Here is a 12,343-nt window from a genome sequence, read left to right as displayed (position 1 = left end):
TCCCGGTACCGGAGAAAAACCAAAAAAAAAGAAACTGAGCAGTACACCATCTTCCCCTCTGGAGCCAGGAAGTGATGCTCAGAGTGAGGACAAGAGCTCCCCCAAGAGGAACTGAAGCCATTTTCAGCAACAACAAGGTTCTGAGCTCCTTGGAGGATGAAAACAGCCAAGTTTTCAGTAAAGCCAACATGACGAGCTCCTCCAAGAAGATCTATAGCTCCTTGCAGCTTCTCTCTGCTTCCAACAGGCTCCCAACAGCTTCTACCAGCTCCCAACAGCCTCTTTTTTCTTTTTCTTATTCTGCCTCTTATGCTGCTGGCAACAATCTTCAGGTGGGCCTCCCACACCAAGCACCATGCTTATTAAGTTCAGCTGGGTGTTACAAGTTGACCACCAGGTGTCAATCCACCACAGCCTGCAAAACATTCTTTCAGAATTGATAGAGAAATAAGATACTCTTATATAAAGGAACACCTGAAGAAATTCGTTAGCACCAAACCAGCACTCTAAAATGTTCTGAAGGATATTCTAGAAAGAGATAAGGAAGACTACAGCTCATTGAACTGCAACAGAGTAAATCCACCAAAGAAAGCAAGTTATTAAATAAAGGTAAAAGAAAGAAAACCCACAACAGGAAAATAGCATGACAAAGATGTATCAATTCATATCAGTTATAACCATTACTTTTTTTTGTTGAGGCAAAATACCCAACACCCACAGTTAAAGGAGGAAAGTTTTATTTGGCTCACAGTTTGTAGAGGTTTCAGTCCATAGTCAGCTGGCTCCAAGGTTGGGTGGCATATCACATAGTTTCTCTGGTGTGATAAACTGAAAGGTTAAGTATGGTCTAAAATATATAATAAGTAGTAGAAAATATAAAGAATATATTCAAAAGGGAAGAGGAACAAAGGAAGGGAGAGACGGGAAAAGAAGAAATAGAGAGGGAAAGAAGAGAATAGAAGGAAAAATTGGGGACAAAGCTTTTGTAAATGAGGAGAAAGGGGATTGAAGGGATGGGGGGATTCAGGAGAAAGAAGAAGCAACATATATTATGTTCCAATTCCCTATGACAAATGTGATCATTATGTATATTGAAAACATATCAATAAAATTAATGTAAAAAAGAATATGAAATCTATCAATTGCATGTCCTCTGGTTGTCATATGTTTAGACCACTGAAAATGGACTACAACCTGGTACAGTCCTGCTCTTCCAATCAGCTACCTTTCTCATGACAATCCTGGTACCCTGCCTCCATCATGAAGAGTTATTCTTCCAAATTGACACAACTAAACTCCAATTCATGTCTGGTAATCATTGCCCAAAACTCCTAAGGGAAGTTGTGTCCAGTCAAACAATAAGAAAACATTTATGATTTTTCTCTGAATTTTTCAGGTGAGCCTTCAGGACAGACTGTATTGAGAACTACATTGTTTAGAAGCACCCAACATTGACTAGACGCAGTGTGGATTCTCGGACAGCCTCCTCAAAGATGTGATTTCATCCCCTTTACTGCTAGTGATTAGATGTTTTGCTATATTTATACCACTTGCTTACAAAGATAATTTGAGGTGATTTTAAATATGTTTATAAATTAAGACTTTACAAATTGTATGACTGATGAAGAAGGAGTTACATTGAGGGGTACCTCATTAATGCAATTACAGTGATGATTGAGTCTGAATATCTTCCCACAAGCAAGGATATAAAAGGAAACACAATGGATTACACAATTCCTATGATTGGACATAAAGAAAACAGATACTTTCTCTATGGGAGACAAAGTATAACCAGTTTCTTAAATTCTTCCTGAGGTTATGGTTGGGAGAGGAGTTATTAAGGTAGATATAGTATTCTAAAAATAACTTATATAATAGCTCCAATATATTGGAGATATTGGACAACAAATTGAAGCATCTTTAAAAACTTCTTACTATGAAATTCAAACAAGCATAATTCATTGTTATTTTGTGTATTGATCTTCGGTAAAAGACAAGGGCATGATGTTATGGTAGGCAACAGGGCCAGGATTTATATCCCACCACAATGAGAGGCTGAGCCAGAAGGATGGTAAGTTGGAGCCCAGCCTGAGTAACTTAGCAATTTAGTGAGGGTGTATTTCAAGGGCTGGGGATGTTGCTCAGTGTGACCTGGGTTCAATCCCCAGAAGTACTGAAAATAAAAATTTAACCAACAGAAAATGTACCAGCTCCCCATGGTAAATGTAATCATTATGTACTGCAAATATGTGCTACTTTTTTAAAAAAAGTATTACAGGTTTAAACAAAAAAAAAAAAAAAGAAGAATTACTAAGTTAAGAACTAAGGACTCACCTTTGTAAAAAATAAGATCTAGTAGGCCCAGAAATAAATACTTATTTATTTACTTATTAATATATAAATGATTTTAAATTTTTAAAATTTTTATTAGTGCCTATTTCCTCTACATAATGATTAGATTCCTCTTGGGAAGTTGGTACACATACATAACACATCTTAATTCTTTTTACTTTCTTGTTTCCTCTCCTCCCTCCCCCATATATGTTTTGGTCACATTTCTTTTACAAAAGGTTTATCTCCTTATTTCTTATTATCTATAACTTATTTTCCTCTTTCGTTTATTTATACTTAGGGTTGCTCATATAAGAAAAATCATGTGATATTTAAACTTGTTTGTCTGATTTATTTCATGTAACAGTGTGGTCTCAAAGTGCATGTTTTTTCCTACATATCTCTCAAATTTATCCTTTTCTATGGCTGAAGATTACTCTATTGTGTATAAATGCCATGTTTTCTTTATCCATTCATCTGTTGATGCACATATAGAGCACCTCCAAATTTTAGGTATTAAGAGTTGTGCTGCTATAAACATAGGTGCACATGCATCACGGTAATGACATCTATAACTGTTTCCTGGAAGTACCTAGGAAGGAAAGATCTGGGTATTTTTAGTTTCTGAGGAATCGCTCTACTGATTTCCATGGCCCATCTTTTTCAGTTATTCTTTTGCCTTTTGTCTTTTAGGTGTTACTTTTAAATGATTTGTGTGGATAATACTTCCACATTTCATGAGTAGGTCAGACGGTAGTGCTACTTGTGGCCTCAATGAACCAATGCTTGCGAATTTTATTTGACTTATGTATTGTTGGGCTTTTGTGAAATTGGAGGAATAATTTTCTTAAAATCCTTCAGCAATGTAATTCTGATTATTAATATCATTATTTATTGAACTGCAATTTGGCAATATTGCATCTGGAGGCTGAGAGCCCATACTCAGACTTCTTCAGCCTGCGTTTTAGGCTTTCATTTTTAGAAGAGAATAACTCAAGTTTTTTGAGTACAAGAAATTGCCTGCTACCTAATAGCTTGAGAGACTAGTATTATCAGACAAACAGTAGATAAACATGACTCCAAAAGGTAATATTGCAGAGCAAATAAGAGTAGATGTTTTTCTATGTCTGAATAAACTAAATATACAAAAAGGATAAAGTAAAATGTTCCATGACTTCAGATCAATGCTACGTGGGTCAAGACTTGAAGCCAAAAGACCCCAACGCCACCCAGCTATATACTTGCTCAAGCTTTCAGTTTTGGAGTCCTAGTTTTTTCCTGACACAGAGTCTCAGCTTAGTATTAGAAGTACTAGATGATATCTAAATTTTCTTTAATAAGAAAGCTGAATTTATGAAAAAAAAGATTCCAGCAAACTATAACATGAGACTGATTGTCAGAATGAAATATAAAATGGATGAATGCTCAGTTCTTGGGTCCAAAAAGCATGCTGCATGCTTAGAGCATGTGTGAGACACTGGTTAACACTGAATAATGGGGTTGATTGATAGAAGTTTTTGAACTGCAGTTATCACAAGGGAGCACTCTATTTTGTAGTCACTGAAAGTTAATCAAGTCTTTCTTCTGATAAAGCTCCTCAGAAGTGTGTTACTTAGACTGGAAGATGTGCTGTAGTAGCTCCCTTGTACTATCATGTTAGGTCAAGGATAGGCAGGTGAACTGGTGAATAGACTTATATGCTGAGAGAACAGACATTCAACCTTCAAATATGCTAAATAATTTTTCCCCTTCAAAATTTCTTTTCCAGCCTGTTCCACTCTCTTACTGTCTGGCTTCTGATTGGGTTCAGGCCACGGAAGACACCAACAGGGACATAAGGAAGAGAGAAAAGTCAGAATTTGTATTTCCCTTCATCTCCCTAGCTGAGAATTACCTTGGCATTGACTGTGCCATTCTTCTGAAGATCATAGCTCCTGCTGGGCTTCTTTCTCCTTTACTTACTTTTATCTCTGAAATCCTCCTCTTACCCTGGCAGGAACTTGCTAGCCCTAGGGTCCTTCAACTCCCTTTCCATCCCCTTGTTTATAAATAGTCACTTCATTAAACTCTTTAATTATGTGTTTCAGTGTGCCATCTGTTTCCTGCCAGAATATTAATGAATAAATATCTTCATATGGAAGACAGACTAAACTATGGGACCAGAGGCAAGGGCTAACACTAAAGGACAGAAGCTGTGAAGAAAGATGTTTTGATTCAAACTCTCTTCAAGAGCAAAGGCTTCCACTAGAAACACACTATAAGGTAGAGAACCCACGCCAGTAGAGACGTTCAGGCAGATGTTAACACCTGGACACCCTTTTTAAAAGAGGGAGGAGGGACAACATAGATAGGAGTTAGGAATAGATGAAACGTCTTTTAATATGTTGTAAGGGACAGTATATCACTGTGAGATACTGTATTTCTTCTCATTTTCCTCTGAGTCTGCCCCTGAAAAGTGAGCAGCACTCACAAATCGAGTGATGAGATGTGCCACGCAACTGGGCTCTCCTCTCCACTCTGAGCATCCTGCATATGCAGAGCATGCTAACAGCCCTTCCAGGGGGAGGGTTAACACCAAGCAAGCTGCTGTCCCCTCCCTTTCAAACTAAATCAAAGCATGAAATGTTTGCCTGTACTAAGGATTCCCTTTTTCGTTTCTCCTTCTCTCCTTTTTGTTTCTTCCTTTTTTCTTCCTCCATCCATCCATCCATCCATCCATCCATCAACTAATAGTTTTGCCCCATATGGCCACAACAGTATTGTTATCAAGCCACTGTGTTGCAGGATTGGGGAGGGACAAGGCTACATTATAAAAGTGAAAAGCATGCAGCTCATGCTTTTGAAGTTTGCACTCTGGTAAGAGAAACAGACAGAGATGCTGGCAAAATATTTGTTTTTGTTTCCTCAATCTATTTTCTGTATTTCAGAATTGCTCCCTTCAGTGTCTGTACATTCAGCTTCTCTTGAGCCCTTCTTCACTCTTTGTTAATCCATTTTTCATCTTTTCCTATGATTCTTCAGATTCGCACTGCTGTGGCCACTTCTTTGCACCTGATTGTCACTGCCTGTCAGTGACCTCTCTTGACTCCCCTTATCAATGTTATGAGGAAGACACTCACTGCCAGGGAAAAGGCAAATATTACGTATTGCTATCTGCTTTCAACTAGAATAAAGAAAGGTTAGCGTCATTTTTTCCCTTTGAGAAAAAAAATATACTAATGAAAAGAACCTGTAGTTATGTTAAAACCGGGGAAAGTACATACAAACACAGCACTGCAACACTGCTCATTACAAACTAAGTAATTAAAGATAAAATGAGAGAAAAATGCATTTATTGTACCAAGATACCTGACCCATATGTATGTACTGAGTCCTTGGGGCATCACTAGCTTTAATAGAATTCCCTTTTCTTTTAAGGATTTTAAAAGAGATTCTGAAGTGCCTGCACTTTTCAGACTAACCAACAAAAATGTCTTTGTCATATTAGCTGCCGTGAGATATTGTTATTGATTTTTTTCCAAGACCGTGGAACAACATCATACTCAACTTTCTGGGTTGGTCTTTGAAATTTCAAATGCTCCACTAGTTCTTTTGAGGGTATTTTATTTAGAAATATTGTACTATAGATTTAGAATGTAACAGGCACTGTCAGTTATGTTAGTTAAATATATGATTCAGGAAGAAAGAAAAACATAAAATCATAATTGTAAAGAGAGCGTGATGAGCCAAGTTACATAGAATATTTTCTGCAAAAGAAGTGGTCTTTCCTTGCCATAGTTTCATGCTGTGATGACAAGCATGTGTTTTGGAAAGCACTGCGCTCCACAGAGTTCAAAAGTTTTAGATGCTCCCCACTCTAAAACAAGTCCCCCATAGTTTAGATGCATGCCAATATTTGTAACACATGGTGCTGCCTGTTCTTGCCGATATCATATGAGTCTCTTCTGCTATAAATGACCACTGAGTCAAATACTCTCTTTACTTGCAGTACCCATGTGATATACTGATGAATAGATAGCGTAAGTGGGCATAGGGTAAAGGCACGGCATATAGTCGCCTTTCCAAAGCTATGGTTTGAAATTAAGTTAAATTTTATCATTTCACAGATTCTCAGAAATATATGTCCACACAGTCCAGAGCACAGAAGGAAAATTTCCTCCCAGTTTTGTGTGCCAATCCTTGCATTGCTGGGGGAAGAGAACAGAATCTAAGTAGATATCACATAGAGCGTTTTAGTATTCACCTTTTACCACAATGTTGATAGATCTTAAATTTAAGTGGTGAAGGCATACTACCTTAATCATCTCATGGTTTCTTTTATGCGAGAAACCTAAAGTATAAATAAAGAGCAAAATAGAAGATAGACATTAGGAAGTAGGGAGATAGAACTTTTACAAGGGGGAAGGGGTTCAAGAGATGGAGAGAAGGGAATAAAGGAAGGGGAAGAAGATGGAAAAAGGAATTACTGTGTGATGTATCAACTCTACACAAGAAATGCAAACATTATGTGCTGCAAACATGGACAAACATACAAAAAACAAGGGGGTCAAGAGATGAGTGGGAAGGGGAGGAAGGCAAAGGGAAGGGGATGAAAAATGGGATGAAGATGGTTATGTACATGCACCAACTCTGCAGAAAGAAAGCAAACATTGAGTACTACAAATGTGTACAAGTGAGTTAAAATTTAGGTGGTGGTTTTAAGTAGCATTGCTATACACCTACAGTGATCAAAACTGTAGCAACTAGCCAAATGTTGCTATTTAGATTTATACTAATGAAAATAAATAAATAAAATAAAATAAGACATTCAGCCCCCCAGAGTCATGCAAATGTACTTTCGATCATTTAATAGGGCAGTGTAGATACAAGTATTTTCATCACAACTGGTATAGATATCTCCTACATTTAGGTTTTTTGGTATGATTTCATAGGATATCCTCATATCTTAAAGATCTGAGACATGACACATCTATAGAGCAATGAGGCACTCAGATGACTACAGGAAGTTCCACAGTGGGTTAGGAAAGTTGTGCTATTCTAAATTTTTTGTGACATGGTATATTGTGTTTCAATATTTGTATGCTATTTAATTTGAAGAATTAGTACCACAAAAGCAAAAGAATTAAGTGTATCTCAAAGTATTTTTATATCTACTACATAGCCTTTTTATGACTGATAAAACTGATATGTTATATGAATGACTTTTTGGTGCTTTGAAATTTAATTATTTTGGTCTTTTGGTCTGGGGACTTACTGTTTTCCTTGAAATTATTCTTAAGTATTGACTTAGCTAGAAGCAAAGCCTTGGAAGACCGGGCTTGCCCAAGTGTAACATTACATGTCATATTGCATTAATGTCATGTAATACTATAATATGGCACTTTCAGTTCCACATATGAGAGCACATAACTATCCTTTGCAGCTAAGGGAGTGGTATGTATCTTACTTCACAGTAAAATCCTTTGAAATAATTGCCCACTATATCATAAGCAGCTCTCCAAAACTCTGAATTAGAAAAGGAATATCATCCAGAAAAATTTTAGCATATCTGAATTCCACACATTTTCATAGTTCCTCATAGATGAAATGAGCCTTTGTAACCATCGAGGCTGTTACTGTGCACAAGTACTTGCGTGCACATGGACACAAACACACATGTGCACACACACAAACCCCTCTAAAAATGCACTACAAGAGATCAGTAGACTGTGATATGCACTGTGTACTGAGGGCCGGCTCTGCGCATGTGCAGCAGTGACGTCAACAGGAGAGAATGAGATGCGTGACAGTGCGTCGTTGCCAGAGGCAACTGAGGACTCAGTTCACTCAGCCGCTTAGTGAGGAAGCCATGCGGAGCGGAGCTGGGTCTTGAAGACTCCTAAAGTAAGTTACTGACGAGCTGCTGATTGGAGGGGTCAGTTGAAGGGGATTCTTTGGACAGCTGAGACAGCTGACAGACCTTAAGAATGGTCCTGACAATCCGTAACGTCTTTCCCAAGCCAAGTCATGAGTCCTTGTGACTGTGAAGTGGGCTCCTCATGGCTTCGGGCGGAGAAGAGCCTAACAATCCTGGCCACGGCTGCAGAAACAACGACGAGCAGCCTGGTGCCTCGGGGCTAGTGCCTGCCCCACCACCTGAGAAGCCCTCAGAGAGCAGAGCCCGGTCTCAGGCCCATCGGCGGGTGAGACCAGTCTGGAAGCTGGAGAAGAAATATGCCGGCCCAGAGTTGGTAAGGGTGCGCCCAGGCCTCTTAAAGGTCTCAACCCAGGCAGCACATTACTCTTATACCAGCTCTCTAGGTAGTTCTGGCAACACAGGTATCGTTGCAGGCCGTAACAACTCCACTCGCTTAGGCTCTCTCCCAGGCCTGTTCAGCAGTACTGTGCTTTACCATCCCTCTCACAATACGCACCGGCCACACCGGCACACGGAGTCTTCTGTCTTACATTCCAGCCCATCAGAAAAAAGAGCTTTTTCTGTCCCTCAGAAGAAGTTCCCTGTTAGTCTCAATGATAATGAAGCTACTTCGTCCACAGTCTTTCCCTTGGCTGCATCCACAAATCCATACCTGTCACTGGAAGCATCTGAAAGAAAACCTCCCAGGAAGAACCTGGCCCCTGCCACCACAGGAAAGATGCCATCTCCATTGTCCCTCCCCAAGCCTGTATTGAACAGCAACATCTTCATGAAGCCAAACATCATTAAAGTTCCTTGCTCTGGGGCCAAAGAGGCCTTAAAGCCAGTATCCACACCCAAGACTCGCCGTGTCTTCTTGCATGGTTTGGGGGTTACTCCAAACTATGCACCCCAGGGTATTAACTATAAGGTGTCCAAAAGCATTTGTACTGTTGTAGATGCTGCTGCTGCCCATATTACTCTGCCTACCCCTAGCTCCTTCAATGCATCCACCGTCAGTGGTGCCCCTTCCCAGTATAACCCGAATAATTTAGGCACAAGGGCAGAGCCACGCTCCTATAAACTGAATGATGACTCCAGTTCCCAGGTTCTGCCTAAAGCGCCTCAGTTCACTGAGGCTGCAAGGAGATTTGCTGCAAAGGACACTGACAAGAAGCCACAGCAAGAATACCATCTTGGACAGTCTTATTTTGGGAACTCAGACTTCCAGGGCAGCCTCCTCAGCAGGAGGCGGTGGAAACCTCCTTTGTTAGTCCAGCATATTTCTCAGAAGTATGCTGGTCCAGATAGAAAGATCTTACCTGGAACTTTGGACACTACTGGGTTGGAAAGCGTAGCCCATTCTATCAAAAAGAGCAGTATTCTCCCTGTTGCCTCACATGCCAACAGGCTCAGCTCTAGCCTTGCCTGTGGGTCTATAATTGCCCCCCTACCAGCTGGAAAAGACAAAGCTCCCATTCCCCCTATTCCTTCTTCTTCCCTTCAACCAGCTGGCAGAGCTGAAGTGACCACCCGCCTCGCGTCTATCCATCCAGGCAGGCTTGAGAAGGAGGAGCCTGAGGACTCACCTGCTATTGAATTAACTAACGACTGTCAGCCAGACCACACTGAGGCTGATGATGCAGAAGAACAAATAGATGAAATGGAAGACAGCTCCAGCCATGATGAGGATGAAAATGAGGAGGATGAATGCTTACCATTAAATGCTGCCTCCCCCAAAAAGTTGGTGGCAGCTATCTCTCAGAGCTGCATGGAGACTCGGGCCAAAGACCTTTCCAATGCTGAGGGAGTTCTCCGACCAGCTCTCACTCCTAGTCTTTTTGTAAATGTTCCGCCTACCATCTATTTTGGTACTCAGAATGAGAGAGTGGAGAAACTTCCCTGGCAGCAGAGAAAGCTGCTCCGATGGAAGATGAGTGGAGTGACTCCCAACATTGTCAAGCAGACCATTGAGCGGTCCCATTTCTTAATCAGCAAGACAAATGGTGACTGGCTGGGCTGCTGGGATCGCCACATGAAATGTACTGGTTTCCGAGCCATTCGGGATCATCAAAAATTCAACCACTTTCCAGGTTCATCCCAGATTGGGAGGAAAGATCAGTTATGGACCAACCTGTCTCGGATGCAGAGCCTCTTTGGCAAGAAAGAATTCGATTTCTTCCCCGAGTCTTTCATCCTGCCACAGGACCTAAAACTCCTACACAAGGTCTGGGAGAGCAATGCCTGCCAAAAATGGATTGTGAAGCCACCAGCATCAGCTCGAGGCGCTGGCATTCAGGTCATCCATAAGTGGAGTCAGCTCCCCAAGCGCAGGCCCCTCCTGGTACAGACGTATCTACACAAACCATACCTCATCAATGGTACAAAATTTGATCTGCGGATCTACGTTTATGTCACTTCCTATGATCCTCTACGGATTTACCTCTTTTCAGATGGACTTGTACGCTTTGCCAGTTGCAAGTATTCCACTTCTGCTAAGAACCTTGGCAACAAGTTCATGCACCTGACCAACTATAGTGTTAATAAAATGAATGCTGAGTACCAGGCCAATGCAGATGAAATGGCCTGCCAGGGCCACAAGTGGGCACTGAAAGCTTTGTGGAAATACCTGAACCAGAAGGGAATCAGGAGCAGCACAATCTGGAAGCAGATAAAGGATATTGTTGTGAAAACCATCATCTCATCAGAGCCTTATGTGACCAACCTGCTCAAGATGTATGTACGACGACCTTACTGCTGCCACGAGCTCTTTGGTTTTGACATTTTCCTAGATGAGAATCTCAAGCCCTGGGTGCTGGAAGTCAACATTTCACCCAGCCTCCACTCCAACTCCCCACTGGATGTCAGCATCAAAGGCCAGATGATCCGTGACCTTCTGAACCTGGCAGGGTTTGTTCTGCCCAATACAGAGGACATCAGTTCCACCTCATGTACCTCAAGCAGCTTACCCTATGGCTTATCCAGCTGCCCCACGGACACATGTCCAGTGGCTTCAGGGCATTTTGCTTCACAGAAGGTGAAGGAAGCTTATTACCTGGCCCAGAAGATTCCGGACCAGAACATCTATTCATCTGTGCTGGATGTCCTGACACCAGATGACATTCGGATTCTGGTTGAGATGGAGGACGAGTTCTCTCGTCGAGGTCAATTTGAACGGATTTTTCCTTCTCATAACTCTTTTCGCTATCTCCGCTTTTTTGAGGAGCCACGATATTCCAACATTCTTACCATCCAGTGGGAGCAGAAATACCACAATAACAGGGCCAAAGGACTAGATCTTCTTCGGAATTGGTGCACTACAGGCTGCCACGTAGAGGCTATTTCTGACTCTGCTCCCGGGTGGCGAAAGTCTGCACCAATTCCGAACGGCCCTAGGAGTGATGAGATTCTTAACACCTTAAGTACACCCGACAGTGGAGAGCTGGAGAAAACAACTGTGGCAGAGGAGAGTGAGGACGCCAGCAAAGAGCCCAACCCCTCCATCTAGACACTTTACCATCTAGTGCTCTGGGCAGACACTGAGACTTTCTGCTTCTTCCTCCCATTCAACCTGTGACTCCCTTCTAGTCTGCCTTACTCACATGACTGCCGACCACCGCACAGCCTCCCAGGAGCACCAACATCATCTACCTCATGGGAACCAGCCTGCTGACCAGCCTGAAGTGCTTCTATTGCAGAGATGGATATTTGGAGGCTTGGAGGGATGATGGTGAAGGGGGGTAGGGAAGGAAGCCTCATGCTCCTCCATCACTTGTCTCTTAGTTGCGCATATTACATCTCAGGTGCGCATGTCCCGTCTCAGTTGTGCACGTCACATCTAAGTTGCACACATCCAATGTCAGATGCGCATGTCATATCTTAGTTGTGCGTGTCATATCTCAGTTGTGCATGTCATATCTCATTTTGCACATATCTCAGTTGTGCATGTATCTGTTGTGCACATATATCAGTTGTACATGTCATATGTAAGTTGTGCACATGTGTACAACATATCACAATTGTGCATGTCGTACCTCGGTTGCACACATCACATCTCACTTGTGCCTCAGACAAGGGTTGGCTTCTACTTCTGCAGAAGAAAAGATGCCTATCTGT

At 41.5% G+C, this 12,343-nt stretch overlaps 1 pseudogene; it reads left to right on the top strand.

The window, feature by feature from the left end:
• The first annotated feature begins 8,206 nt into the window (after window positions 1–8,206).
• Window positions 8,207–12,135, top strand: LOC102003922 (annotated as a pseudogene).
• Window positions 12,136–12,343: the final 208 nt, after the last annotated feature.

The sequence above is a fragment of the Chinchilla lanigera genome, unplaced genomic scaffold (assembly GCF_000276665.1).
Source record: "Chinchilla lanigera isolate Chin_1 unplaced genomic scaffold, ChiLan1.0 scaffold00184, whole genome shotgun sequence".
NCBI classification, from domain to species: domain Eukaryota; kingdom Metazoa; phylum Chordata; class Mammalia; order Rodentia; family Chinchillidae; genus Chinchilla; species Chinchilla lanigera.
Note: the sequence above shows the minus strand (reverse complement) of the source record. Positions and strands in the feature narration are given on the sequence as shown.